Genomic DNA, 14,946 nt, shown 5'->3' on the forward strand with positions numbered 1-14,946 from the left:
TCGCACAGAGTTGGACATGACTGAAGTGACTTAGCAGCAGCAGCAGCATTGTGTTTTAAAAACCTGGTACCAAAAATATCAATTATCTCAGTAATTTTTACATTGATTACATACTGAAATTAAGATATTTGAAGTATTTTGAGTTAAATAAAATATACTATTAAAATTTGTTAAAGAACATTTGTTTTCTATTTACTGTAACTGTTTATATGGTTAGCTTTAAATCCATCATCTTGCTATTTGTTTTCTATTTGACCCGCTGATTCTTTCTGCCTCTTTTTCTCTTTTCTTGCCTTCTTTTGAATTAATTGTTTTATTATTCCTTTTTAGTTCTTTTTTGGGGTTTACTTAAAATTACTCTTTATTTTAGTGTTGAATTTAGAATGCAAAGTATACATTTACAGCTTATTACAGTTTAACGTCAAGTGATTCTATTCGATTTACCTATGGTATCTTACAGCAAGCAGTACACTGCATCTCTCCTCCCAATCTTCATGCGACTGTTGTCATGTATTTCCCCTTGACATATATTTTAAACCCCATGCTACATTGTCATTACTTTTGAACAATCACTTACCTTTTAAGGCCATTTAAATAATTTAAAAATCCTATGTCATCACTCATATTACCATTTCCACTGCTCTTCAACCTGTGCACATGTTTGTACTTCCATTCGGTATTATCTCTTTAAGCCTGAATGACTCCTTTACTATTTTTTGTAGTGCAGATCTGCTGGTCATAAATTTTTTTAGCTTTTGTAGTTCTGAAAAAGTCTCTATTTTGCTATTATTTTTGAAAGCTACTTTTTCCGGGTATAGAATTCTATTTTAATAACTTGACTGCTTCTAAGATTTTCTTCTTATTACTGTTTGTTTGGCAACTGTAGTCATTTTTCTTATTTATCTTGCACTGAGATTTAGCTTATTGAGAAATGCAATAAAGTTTGATTTGATGTTTTTAATATCTTTCCTACCTCTGCTTAACTCTTTAAACATATGGAATAAAACTACAGTGACTCTTTTAAAGTCCTTATCTGTCATTTCGAATATTTATGTCACTTCTGGCTCAGTCTTGATTGCCTGTAGATGACCTGATCTCATGTTTGTAGTGGCATTCTAAGGCACACATTGTGAGTCATTTTACAAATATTTTTTGAGGGCTTCTGACATGCTGGCCCTGTTCTAGGTGCTGCAGAAATAGGCTTGAGCAAAGTTGACTCAAGTGTCCCGCTCTCTTAGTACTAGCACTCCTACAGGAGGCAAGAGACAGTATACAAAGCGACACGTAAGCAATAGAGCACATGAGGCGGTGGTGTCCCAAGGACAGAGTCAAGCAGGGGAGAGGCGGAGAGTGTGTGTGTGCGTATGGCGAAAGAGTTGGCCGTTCAAACAGGGAGCTCAGGGAAAGCTTCACGAAGAAGTAATGTCTACATAAAGATGGAAGTTCAGGGAGTGGAGCACAGAGGAGGGCACTACAGTAGCGGCAGCGACAGGTGCCATCCGTGAGACACTCCTAAGGTCCAGGCCTGTGTAAATGCTCTATGCGTGCTCTCTCCACATGAAAAAATGAGTAAGTTGTTTTTTCTAAAATGTAAATATATTTATCATGCTCTTTAAATTAAAATAAAGCCCATAAACTGGTTGTAAAACAGAAATAAAGCAATACAGAAATATATATATAAACCTCTTTCCACCCTTAACCCACATTTACCAGAGGTAACTCTAAGAAGTGGGTGAACCCTCCTTTGCATTTGTAAACATATATATATATATATATATATATATATACACACACACACACATATTTATATGGGGCTCATGGTATCATGTAACCTAGTTTTATTCCCATTTCACACATATATCATAAGCAGCTTTCCATGCCAATGTACAGACTACATCTTTTTCAATGATGTATCTGAATGTACTATAGATACACCTTTGGATGCATATGTAACAATGTTTTGCTATTATGTAAAATGCTACAAGGGAGATCCTTATACACTTTTCTGATTGTGCCGGATATTTTCCATTTGCTCCTTAAGATCTAGGGAAAAAAGTAGGGCTGAGAAAAGTTGAGTAACCTATTTAAAATTCTAGCTACTTGCAGACAATAGAGTTCATTATAGGCTGCATCAACACGTGTAATTGGATTGTCCATAGCAATAATTAACTTTTCCATATCACTAAAAGGTCAATTTAGTTAAACCACCAGTATGTTTTCCCCACTGAAACAGCAGTCAGGTCTGGCCACATATATTGGCAGCCCTGGCCAGACTTTTCAAAATTGTCACCAGAATCCTGGAGCATGAGTCAGAGGTTGCATCTCAGTTTATGTAAGATCGGAAGTATTCTGAGGTGGAAGCATGGGGTGGAAGTGCTCTGTCTGGGGGAGAGGGCATGGGGGCACTGGCATCTCAGGTGGGATTTGCAGGGGTTGCTCCTGGTTCTAGTCTTTCTTTCCTGAGCTGACTGTCCTGCAAATGAGGCCCACTGCTCTCCTCTCTCTTGAAAAAACCCAGGGTGTTTTCACAGGCTCCACTCTTCTGGACCCCACAGTGCTCACAGTGCTCTTCTCTGCCTCTCAAGCTTCAGAAGCAACAAGAGCCAGGACCCAGTTGAGGACACTTCCAGAAATTCCACTCAAACTAGCTCAAGGGACTGGCAAATCCAGGATGTGTAGAAAGGCTTGGAAAGGCTTAATCTAGAGGCTGAGACAGACTTTCACTCCCTGACCCCCCACCTCACTTCCTCTACCCCTCCTTTGGGCTTTACATGACAGATGCGTCTTCTTATGCTGGGAAACCCATCACTGACATTTGCATCTTTGTTCTTACTTTGTGAGTCATAAAGGTGTGAGACCTTGCCCCTCTGAAATCTCAGGGAAACTCTGACGGATGCTGACTGGACCCCTGATCCCCTTTGATGGGGAAGAAGGGGAGCAGACAAGCAGCCGGAGGAGACCGTGATCATTTTGAGGGCAAACACAACTGTGTTCCTCATCCAGTCCACCTGGTGTGTAGCAGGGGCCCTGTGAGATATTCTTTTCTTGAATTAAATGGAATCTTAATTGTTTCCAGCCACCCTGCCTTTCCTGAATATTTATGTATAATCCATTCCTTCCAGAGAGGCCAGCAGCTCTCTTTCCATGGATTCTCTATCCTCTGCGGTCTCTAGGTTGCAGTGGTGCTCGAGGGTGAGAGTCGGGGGATGCTGACGGCAGTCACTACAGTTCTGTGCCAATGAAGCATCTGAGAAACACCCATGTGATGCCTGCCTGGACATGTGTTTGTTTTCCTGCTCTTCAATATGACAAAGGTCCTGAGCATCCTCCCCAGACCCACCTCTGAATGCTGGACTAACATGCAAACACCTTAAATGCCCATTGACAAAGAAATGGATAAGGAAGATATGGTACATCTATATACAATGGAATGATACTCAGCCATAAAAAGGACCAAATAATGCCATTTACAGCAACATGGATGCAACTAGAGATTATCATACTAAGTGAAGGAAAAGAGAAAGACTAATACCATAGGATATCATTTATATGTAGAATCTAAAATATGACACAAATGAATTTATCTAGGAAACAGAAACATGGACGTAGAGAATAGAGCTATGTGGCCAAGGGGGAGGGGGTTGGGGAAAGGATGGAGTGGGAGGTTGGGGTTAACAGATGTAAGCTATTATATATAAATGGTCAAACAACAAGGTCTTACTGTATAGCCCAGAGAACTATATTCTGCATCCTATGATAAACTACAATGGAAAACCATATTTTAAAAATAGAATATATATATATATATTCAGCATGTATAACTGAATCACTTTGATATACAATAGAAATTAACACAACATTGTAAATCAACTATATTTCAACTGAAACAAAAATTTTTTAATGTTAAACTAACCCAGATGATCATAGAATATTTGTCTCTGTGATGTGGTCCTCTTCTCTTTTGTTTTTCTTCTTCTAGGGATCAGACATAGAACAGCAGTGGCTTCCTGACTTCACCTGCTCACAGACTTGCAGAGACCCCCACCAACCCCACATACTCACCACTGTAGCCAGCCTGTGTCTTTCAGTCACAAGCTACTCTTTCTTAAGTGTAAGGCTGTCAGGACTCAGGATAAAGCCATCTATTGCCTCCTCTAAGAATTTGCTTTTCTTCTTTAAAAAGGAAAAGGAACTTGGTTTCTAAGAATGACAAAGGAATACAAGAAGCATTAGGCTAAACCCACTTTTCTGTGAGCTCAGGATGATAACTTAATTAAACTGTCAAACAAGATCATTAATTTATCAAAAGCTATGGCTTCTACTTGAGACAAGTTATTAGTCTAGAACACCATAGATGCTATCCTATATGTAGCTTATCAAGCTCTAGTAATAAATCACATTCTTCCTTCTTGCCAAAAGAAAAATCTATTTTTTTACATTGTTCAGAGAAGAAAATCACATATTGATTTAAAAAAATTTATGAATAACCTAAGTCTCCAAACTCAGCTATAATATGACAAGAATAAAAAGGAATAAATAGAAGTAGGCAGGGAAGAAAAACTCCAGAAAAAACCACTAACTTGCTAACAACAAAAAAGCGAGTCTTAGATGGAGGTATTAGAAAAACATTGTAGACGCCCTCATTTGACCCTTGCATGATAACTTCCTTTGGTGAGTGAAAATAAAGAAATGACTATTACTTTCGTTTCCTTCTGGAAAAGAATTAGTGGTTTATGTAGTGACCAGAGCCTGGAGGGGAGAGGGAAGAACACAGTGGTCCATGAATGATGCTCCATGCTGGGTGGAGGCAGAAGCACAGAAATGTGTTCCTATGAATGTTAGCAGGCATCCTGATTCCCCACCCAGCAGGGCCCAAGACACCAGATGTTAAGACGCCAGACATTGTTCTCATGGGAAGAGTTAAGGAAGGACATGCCTCTGGCTTCATCACTTTTGAGTCAGGATTGACAGAGACACAGAGCGTTTTCTAGACACTAGAGGAACCGCGAAATGTGAGCTCAGTGATTCTTATAGTCTAATCATAAAGGTCCTCAAAAGTAGAGTTTCACTATAAACAATTTCCAGGTAAAAGAAAGTGTTTTTTGATATGCTTCCAACCATTTCTCCTATACAGTATCACTGTCTCTTTCCTATCCCTTCTTTTCCATCATGTTTTCTCGCAATCAACAGCCGCCAGATGGTTATTGAACACAACCACAACTGTTCTGAAGCTCACATCTTGACTGGTCCTTTCATCCTTGTCCTTTTCTTGGCAAACAGTGGTTCACTTTGCCATATTCTCTTCTCATTTCCACCTTTTTCACCAAGCAAGAACTCACCAAGCAAGCCAGACCACTTGCTTCATACTTCTGGCTCTGCCACTTACTAGCTGTGTGGGCTTGTGCTAATCACTGACTCTCTCTGTGCCTCATCTTCTCCATCTGAAAATGGGGTAACAGTAACCATAGCATCTGAATAGTGCTCTTTTGAAGAGCAATTTAATATGTGAAATGTGCTTGGAATGGGGCCAGCAATATAAATAAGATCAAAAGAAAGTTCATCCTAGAAAATAACTTTAAATTTTTTTCAGAGAGCATATGTCTCCTGTACAGAAGTCAGGAAACATGAACAAGCAAGGAAAAAGGATAAAAACAAGACACAGTCCCAGAGGCTCCAAGGACCCTTAGCCAATACTCCTCACTGCTGAGCCCCAGGGCCGCCTCAGGCTTGACCGTGGCCTTGGGGTCAGGCTGCCTGTGGACCTGCGCCAGTGCGGGTGGGAATCAGGCGCTCTGGGATTACCTCCCTTTCCATCACCTGCAGCTCTTTCACGCTCCTGTGCAGGATTTTCCTCATGGGTAGGGTCTGTTTACTTTTATTCTCTGTTCTACTATTCCTTTTAAAATTCCTAAACGCAGACTTTAATGCATTTAATTCACTTTTTTTGATAGTTAGTGCTGTAGGGCTTTTTCATGGACTTTTTCACTTGTTTCTCATTATGATATTGACAAGCATCCCTAGTAAACAAGGCAGAGCCTTTAAAAAAAAAAGGAGGGGGGTGTGCGCACGAACCAAAGTGAACTTGTGGAACAACTACCCAGCCTGTGGGGGAGGGAAAGAAATGAGAGCTAAGTTTTGGGGTCCTGGACAGGCGCTGAGTCCAGGCCAGCAGGGAGGAGGAGGGTCACCTGGTTGTCTGGTTATGGTGGGATCGGGCATTATGGGGGCTCAGCTAAAGCAGAGGATGAGCACACCTTAAAGTGAATGGGGAGTGTGCTCCTGGGTCTGCTGCTCACCTGGGGCCCTGACAGCTCTAACTTCAGGCTACGGAGAAATACCCCTGCCCAAGGGCAGAGGTGAATGAATGGCCCTCTGACCAGGACTTTGTATTCTTCGCATCTAGAGGTGACACCTTGCGGCACAAAGGACCCTGCAGGCCAAGAAGTGGGAAGGCAGGTGACAAGTGGATGTGCTGGGATGGGGTGACACCCCATGGCTCCTGGGACCCGTGCCAGCGAGATTTTGCAACTTCTCCGTTTCAGTGACCCTGAGGAAAAGGTGGATGAGGGTTTGTCTGTGATTGTTTTTCTTTTTCCTGTAGGTGACTGATTTGCAGTGATGTTTCAATAGGGACACTTGTCCTGCAGTCTGCTGGGATGGCCTGGCTGGAGGCAGTGAAATGCATGCTTCAGGGCAGCAGGAAAAACCCTTAGTTTCCTCCATCAGCTCGGAGCACATTCCTCAGAGGGAGGGTCTCGCTTTCCTAAATTCTCTTTGCACCTGGAATACGGGAGAGGGATCACTGAGTGAATCAAAGAGTGGGTGATGAATCTATTGATTCCTACACCTCAGAGAGTAAAAAGGAAAAAAAAATGTGTAAAGCTATATTCTGATATTCTGATACCAGCATGTGTAAATGAGTCTATCCCTGAAAGATCTGTGAAGCAAGGTGTCAATGAGGAGGGAGAAGAGAAAGAGGGATAGAGCTCAGAACCCTAGAGGCTGAGGATGCAAAATGCAGGAGGAAGCATCAGAGACTATAGATATGTGACCGTTTAATTTAACTACTAATTCAATACAATTTTGAGAGTATATTGTAATGATTAAAATTATGGACTGAAAATTGGCTTCTTACATTGATGGATATATTATTTTGAAAAAACCTTTTAGGGGAAAATTCTTGCTAAAAATAAAAAATGTTCACTGAAGCAAAATTTTATTTTATTATTTTTGAACTGTTTCATTTTATATTGTATATTGTATAGTTGATTAACAATTTTATGTTAGTTTAATGTGCATGGCAGAGTGGTTCACTTATAGATAAATGTATCTAACAACAGACTGGTTTCAAATAGGAAAAGAAGTATGTCAAGGCTGTATATTGTCACCCTGCTTATTTAACTTTTATGCAGAGTACATCATGAGAAACCCTGGGCTGGAAGAAACACAAGCTGGAATTAAGATTGCCGGGAGAAATATCAATAACCTCAGATATGCAGATGACATCACCCTTATGGCAGAAAGTGAAGAGGAACTAGAAAGCCTCTTGATGAAAGTAAAAGTGGAGAGTGAAAAGGTTGGCCTAAAGCTCAACATTCAGAAAATGAAGATCATGGCATCCGGTCCCATCACTTCATGGGAAATAGATGGGAAAACAGTAGAAACAGTGTCAGACGTTATTTTTGGGGGCTCCAAAATCACTGCAGATGGTGATGGCAGCCATGAAATTAAAAGACGCTTACTCCTTGGAAGAAAAGTTATGACCAACCTAGATAGTATATTCAAAAGCAGAGACATTACTTTGCTGGCTAAGGTCCTTCTAGTCAAGGGTATGGTTTTTCCAGTAGTCATGTATGGATGTGAGCGTTGGACTGTGAAGAAGGTTGAGCACCGAAGAACTGATGCTTTTGAACTGTGGTGTTGGAGAAGACTCTTGAGAGTCTCTTGGAATGCAAGGAGATCCAACCAATCCATTCTGAAGGAGATCAGCCCTGGGATTTCTTTGGAAGGAATGATGCTAAAGCTGAAACTCCAGTACTTTGGCCACCTCATGCAAAGAGTTGACTCATTGGAAAAGACTGGGATGCTGTGAGGGATTGGGGGCAGGAGGAGAAGGGGACGACAGAGGATGAGATGGCTGGATGGCATCACTGACTTGATGGACGTGAGTCTGAGTGAACTCTGGGAGTTGATGATTGACAGGGAGGCCTGGCGTGCTGCGATTCATGGGGTCGCAAAGAGTCGGACACGACTGAGTGACTGAACTGAACTGATCTATTCTTTTTCAAATTCTTTTCCCATTTAGGTTGCTACATATTATTAAGCAGAGTTCCCTGTGCTGTGAAGTAGGTCCTTGTTGGTTATCGATTTTAAATATAGCAGTGTGGACTTGTCATTTCCAAACTCTCCCTCCCCATTCCCATCCCCACCTCAACTTTCCCATAGGTTCATTCTCTGTTGTGTAAATGTCAGGCAAGTGTATTCTCCTCGGTTCTGTCTTGTCACAGCAAAGATTTGGAGTGATGGACATTAAAGCCCCCTCAACCTGTCACGGCTCTTGGGTCTTGGACAGATCGTGTTATAGCTCTTAGGTCTTGAACAGACCGTGTTATAGCTCTTGGACAAATCAGTGTTACAGCTCCATTTTATTTAGATAATAGCAGGAAAATCCATCCTCGAGGTGTGAGAGCGTATTGACACAAAGACGTGAAGAGAAGAGCACCCCAGCACGCAGGAAAGAGAGAGACCCCCAGCCCTTTGGCTGCTCTTTTTATATGTTTTTTCTCCCCCTGGCCTGCCCTATGTAAACTGGGCTAGCCAGGAGTGTTGTTTTTTCCACCTGAGGTCTGCACTCTGGTCCTTGGACCTTCCTTTGTTTTATTTTAGTGGGCTTTCCCCTTCCTTGTCTTTTAGCCACTGCCATTCTGGACTCCTGGTTCCTATTCTAACTACCTAACAGTAAATAAGTTCACTTGTATCATTTTTTAAAGAATCCATATATAAGCAATATCAGATGATATTTCTCTTCTGACAATATTGATTCTTCCAATACAATAACGAGGCATATTTTTCCAACTGTTTGTCATTTTCGGTTTCTTTCATCACTGATAGCTTATGATAAAGAGTGTCTGATTCATGACCTCCGAAGAAGATTCAGGACCAGGGACCAGGCTTGATCACTAAAGACCTTTTGTGTAGCAGAGTTTTATTAAAGTATGAAGAGGGACAGAGAAAGCTTCTAACTTAGACATCAGAAGAGGGTGGAGAGTGCCCACTCGCTAGTCTAAGCAATGGAGTTATGTACTTTTAAAATTGGTTTTTACAATAAAACAAAAGAATGTCTCAAGGTTGTAAAGATCTTACTAGACCCACTCCCATAATTTACATTTTAAGATGACAGGATTAGAACTAACAATAGAAAGATCATACCAGACCCACTCCCATAATGCACATTCTAAGATAACAGGATTAGTCAGAGGTTTTCAAGAGGCAGAAGCTGTCCTCAAGCAGGATACATTGTTGTTCAGTTCAGTTCATTCACTCAGTCATGTCCGACTCTTTGAGACCCCATGAATTGCAGCACGCCAGGCCTCCCTGTCCATCACTAGCTCCCGGAGTTTACCCAAACTCATGTCTATCGAGTCGGTGATGCCATCCAGCCATCTCATCCTCTGTTGCCCCCTTCTCCTCCTGCCCCCAATCCCTCCCAGCATCAGAGTCTTTTCCAATGAGTCAACTCTTGGCATTAGGTGGCCAAAGTATTGGAGTTTCAGCTTTAGCATCAGTCCTTCCAAAGAACACCCAGGACTGATCTCCATTAGAATGGACTGATTGGATCTCCTTGCAGTCCAAGGAACTCTTATGAGTCCTCTCCAACACCACAGTTCAAAAGCATCAGTTCCTCAGCACTCAGCTTTCTTCGTAGTCCAACTCTCACATCCATACATGACCACCAGAAAAACCATAGCCTTGACTAGATGGCTGTTTGTTGGCAAAGTAATGTCTCTGCTTTTGAATATGCTATCTCGGTTGGTTATAACTTTCCTTCCAAGGAGTAAGCGTCTTTTAATTTCATGGCTGCAATCACCATCTGCAGTGATTTTGGAGCCCCAAAATATAAAGTCTGACACTGTTTCCACTGTTTTCCCATCTATTTGCCGTGAAGTGATAGGACCAGATGCCATGATCTTAGTTTTCTGAATGTTGAGCTTTAGGCCAACTTTTTCACTCTCCTCTTTCACTTTCATCAAGAGGCTCTTTAGTTCCTCTTCACTTTCTGCCATAAAGGTGGTGTCATCTGCATATCTGAGGTTATTGAGATTTCTCTCGGCAATCTTAATTCCAGCTTGTGCTTCTTCCAGCCCAGTGTTTCTCATGATGTACTCTGCATAGAAGTTAAATAAGCAAGGTGAAAATAGACAGCCTTGACGTACTCCTTTTCCTATTTGGAACCAGTCTGTTGTTTCACGTCCAGTTTTAACTCTTGCTTCTTGACCTGCATACAGGTTTCTCAAGAGGCAGGTCAGGTGGTCTGATATTCTCATCTCTTTCAGAATTTTCCACAGTTTATTGTGATCCACACAGTCAAAGGCTTTGGCGTAGTCAGTAAAGCAGAAATAGATGTTTTTCTGGAACTCTCTTGCTTTTTCCATGATCCAGCGCATGTTGGCAATTCTCTGGTTCCTCTGCCTTTTCTAAAACCAGCTTGAACATCTGGAAGTTCACGGTTCATGTATGGCTGAAGCCTGGCTTGGAGAATTTTGAGCATGACTTTACTAGCGTGTGAGATGAGTGCAATTGTGCGGTAGTTTGAACATTCTTTGGCATTGCCTTTCTTTGGGATTGGAATGAAAACTGACCTTTTCCAGTCCTGTGGCCACTCTTGAGTTTTCCAAATTTGCTGGCAAATTGAATGCAGCACTTTCACAGCATCATCTTCCAGGATTGGAAATAGCTCAACTGGAATTCCATCACCTCCACTAGCCTTGTTCCTAGTGATGCTTTCTAAGGCCCACTTGACTTGACATTCCAGGATGTCTGGCTCTAGGTGAGTGATCCACCATGGTGATTATCTTGGTCATGAGGATCCTTTTTGTTTAGTTCTTCTGTGCATTCTTGCCACCTCTTCTTAATATCTTCTGCTTCTGTTCCGTACATTTGTATGTTCTGCTTCTGTTCCATACATTCTATACAAATGTTCCATACATTTCTGTCCTTTATTGAGCCCATGTTTGCATGAAATGTTCCCTTGGTATCTCTAATTTTCTTGAAGAGATCTCTAGTCTTTCCTATTCTGTTGTTTTCCTCTATTTCTTTGCAAAATTTCTTATATAAATTGTTGTTATATAATCCTTAATACAGAGTTGAACTGAGTTGCTTGTTGTGTAACCATCAGTTCAGGGCTTAAAGAAAAAAAAAAAACGCTTTATATGACTAAGACTAACGAATGTAGAGGGGAAAAAAGTGTTGTCCTTTCCTCCTCCTTGAGAATTCCGGACTCCTTTCTCCTCCCCAGGGTCCCAGACTTCTTATCAACCTGCCTAGGAATTGACTCTCTCATCCCTGTCTTATAGTTTGTGGAGTACAGATCTTTTGTCTCCTTAGGTAGGTTTATTCCTAGGTGTTTTATTTTTTCTGATGCATTGATAAATGAGATTGTTTCCTTAATTTCTCTTTCTGATCTTTTGTCATTAGTGTATAGAAATGCAACAGATTTCTGTGTATTAATTTTGTAACCTGCAACTTTACCAAATTCATTGATGAGCTCTAGTAGTTTTCTGGTAACATCTTTAGGATATTCTATGTACAGTATCACGTCATCTGCAAACAATGACAGTTTAACTTCTTGTTTTCCGATTTGAATTCCTTTTATTTTTATTTTTTTCTTCTCTGATTGTCATAGCTAGAACTTCCAAAACTATATTGAATTGAAGTGGTAAGAGTGGACATCCTTGTATTGTTCCTGATCTTAGAGGAATGTTTTCAGCTTTTCACGGTTGAATATAACATCAGCTGTTGGTTTGTCCTGCACGTGTGTGTGCTAAATCACTTCAGTTGGGGCCAACTCTTTGCGACCCTATGGACTGTAGCCTGCCAGGCTCCTCTGTACATGGGGATTCTCTAGGCAAGAATAGTGGAGTGGGTTGCCATGCCCTCTTCCATGGGATCTTTCCAGCCCAGAGATTGAACCCACGTCTCTTATGTCTCCTACATTGGCAGGGTGGTTCCTTACCACTAGCACCACCTGGGAAGCCCTGTAGGTTTGTCATATGTGGTCTTTATTATGTTGAGGTATGTTCCCTCCGTACTTACTTTCTGGAAAGTTTTTAATCATACACAGGTGTGGTTGAATTTTGTCAAAATCTTCTTCTGCATCAATTGAGATGAATATTCCAAAGCTCAAGAAAAGAATTTCAAAATTAAATCTTGTTCACTTATTTTAGCTCTTCATTTATTGAGGGTCTCCCTCACTTCTAGGGAGATATATTTACTGTCTTCCTATTTGCAGATCTGATTTTGAATAAATGCAACTTTCTGAAAATATAAAAAACTCTCAACAGAAGTTTTTGGCTCTCCATGCACTGATTTCTGAGAGTAAATATTTCCAAGTGATTTTGAAAAAAATTTCCCATTTCAAATTTAGAGGACTTAAAAAAGACTTCTGTATCATTGCCAAATACACAGATAAATTTACAAATTAATTTTTCAAAGATTTAACTTTTTCTAATATCTGATTAGTGATGGCCAGTAAAGAGGGAAAGTTCATACAGCCCTGCTGAAGGAGCTACATCAGCTTTGTACAACTAGATGTTTTAGTTTAGTTGCTCTATATAATATGTTTTAAAATTTTTTGATGCTTACCATTTCTCTTTGGTAAAATAGCACAGCTTTTACAGACATATTTAAGAAGTATGTGCAAACCACAAGTTGTAGCAAATATTCTTAATTAATAAGAGAATCATTCTAAAGAAAATACCATGTTTTGTAAAAATTTATATCTGTATAATCACCACACAAATGATTTTCTTTTTAATGCTGATTTTTTTTTCACTCAGTTACAGTAGTATTTACAATGATGTCAGATGTTTCATCATGATGGAGTAAACTTCCAAAAGCTCTACTTTGATGGAAAGAGTATGAAATACACATCATTGCTGAGATATTCTTTTTGAAGAATCTGATGACAGTCTTATATTACTGGTATTACTTATCTGTTTTCAAAGTTTCTCTTTTGCCAAAGTAACAAGTGTCACATAATTTTACTTTTCAGACAAAAAAGTAAAATTAATTTAGAAGATCAGTTATTTGAAGTAGATGAGTCTTGCTTCATACAGTTCATGTAAATAAAACTTCTGCTCATGTAATATTAAAGTGTCATTTTAGGACAGAGTCTTCTTAAAGTGATGACTAACTTTCAAAGTAGATGCTGGCTCCCTTCCAGCATGTCTAGCCCTCTGAATTCAATGTGGTCAGCGATACAGCCCCTACTGTTACTGTTGCTTAGTTGCTAAGTTGTGTCCAACTGTTTTTGACTCCATCAGGCTTCTTTGTCCATGGGATTTCCCAGGCAGGAATCCTGAAGTGGCTTACAGTTTCTTTCTCCAGGAGATCTTCCCAACCCAGAGATCAAACCGGTGGCTCCTGCATTGGCAGGTGGACTTTTCCACTGAGTCACCAGGGAAGCCCACAGCCCCTATTGTGCATATTAATGACAAACATCATACATGAGTTACACAAGCCATCAACTGTCTTGAGAAATGAAAATTTGCTACTTAATTTGATTAAATATACATTTATTGTTGTTTAGGACTTCCCTATGGCTCAGACAGTAAAGAATTCACCTGCAAAGCAGAAGACCTGGGTCAGGAAGGTCCCCTGGAGAAGGGAATGACTACCCACTCCAGTATTCTTGCCTAGAGAATTACATGGACAGAGGAGCCTGGTGGGCTATAGTCCATGGGGTCACAAAGAATCAGACATGGCTAAGTGACTAACACTTTCACTCATTGCTGACAAAAGGGCTTATTGTAAAATTAAAAAAAAATTGCCAAACAATAAAATAAGCACTTCTACGCTCACACCAGACAATAAGGCAAAACAGCAGTAGTAACAGCATTCAGATTATGCTCTACTGCTTAATGACTGGCCTGCTCCGTCTGCACACATCTGTCACATACATCTAATATGTAATTTTCCACATTCCCACCAACTCCTCTCACAGTGTCCTGGCAGCTCCATACCCTCAAAAAGGCACGTCATGGGACTGGCTTTAGTAATCAGCTAGTACAGGGATGCCAACTACTTTTACCATTGCCTCTAAAAAGTGAAGAGAGTTAGTTGACCCTAGCTCCTTGGAACAAAGCATACTTTCTTTCCCATGCAGATTCCCCTGAATATTGTTCTTAAAAGGAAGGGGGTGTATTGAATCACATCTGGAAAAGAGTCAAGAAAATAGGTTGTTGCTGTTCCTATTTCAAATTTAACCACCTAGGAAAATGAGAATTTTCTTAAATTCATATGAACCTCTCAAATGTCTATGGCAGGAATTGAACTATAGAGATTTGTCAAATATGTCCTGGCTCATTTTGGCATAATACCTTATTAAATATGGAAAAAGTGCTAAATAAGGTGATACATAATATTAATAGACATAAACCCTGACTGTTTTGAGAAAACAGAGCATAAGGGCCACACAAAACACAGGACAGAGAAGAAATCCTACCAGTTCCAAAAGTGGAAAAGATAGAGAAAGGTGTAAACGCAATTTTCGAAACAAGGTTAAAGGCTAAGTATTCTCCAAAACTGATTAAAGACCTGAAGGCACTGCTTCAGGCAGATGTCATCAAAATGGCAGAATAGGAGTTTCCTATTGTCTTCTGAAAGAAGGCTGTTTCTAACAGTCATCTAAGGATGAGAGTACCTTTGAGGAAGTCTGGGAGTCAGTGG

Source organism: Capra hircus, chromosome 28 (assembly GCF_001704415.2).
Source record: "Capra hircus breed San Clemente chromosome 28, ASM170441v1, whole genome shotgun sequence".
NCBI lineage: Eukaryota > Metazoa > Chordata > Mammalia > Artiodactyla > Bovidae > Capra > Capra hircus.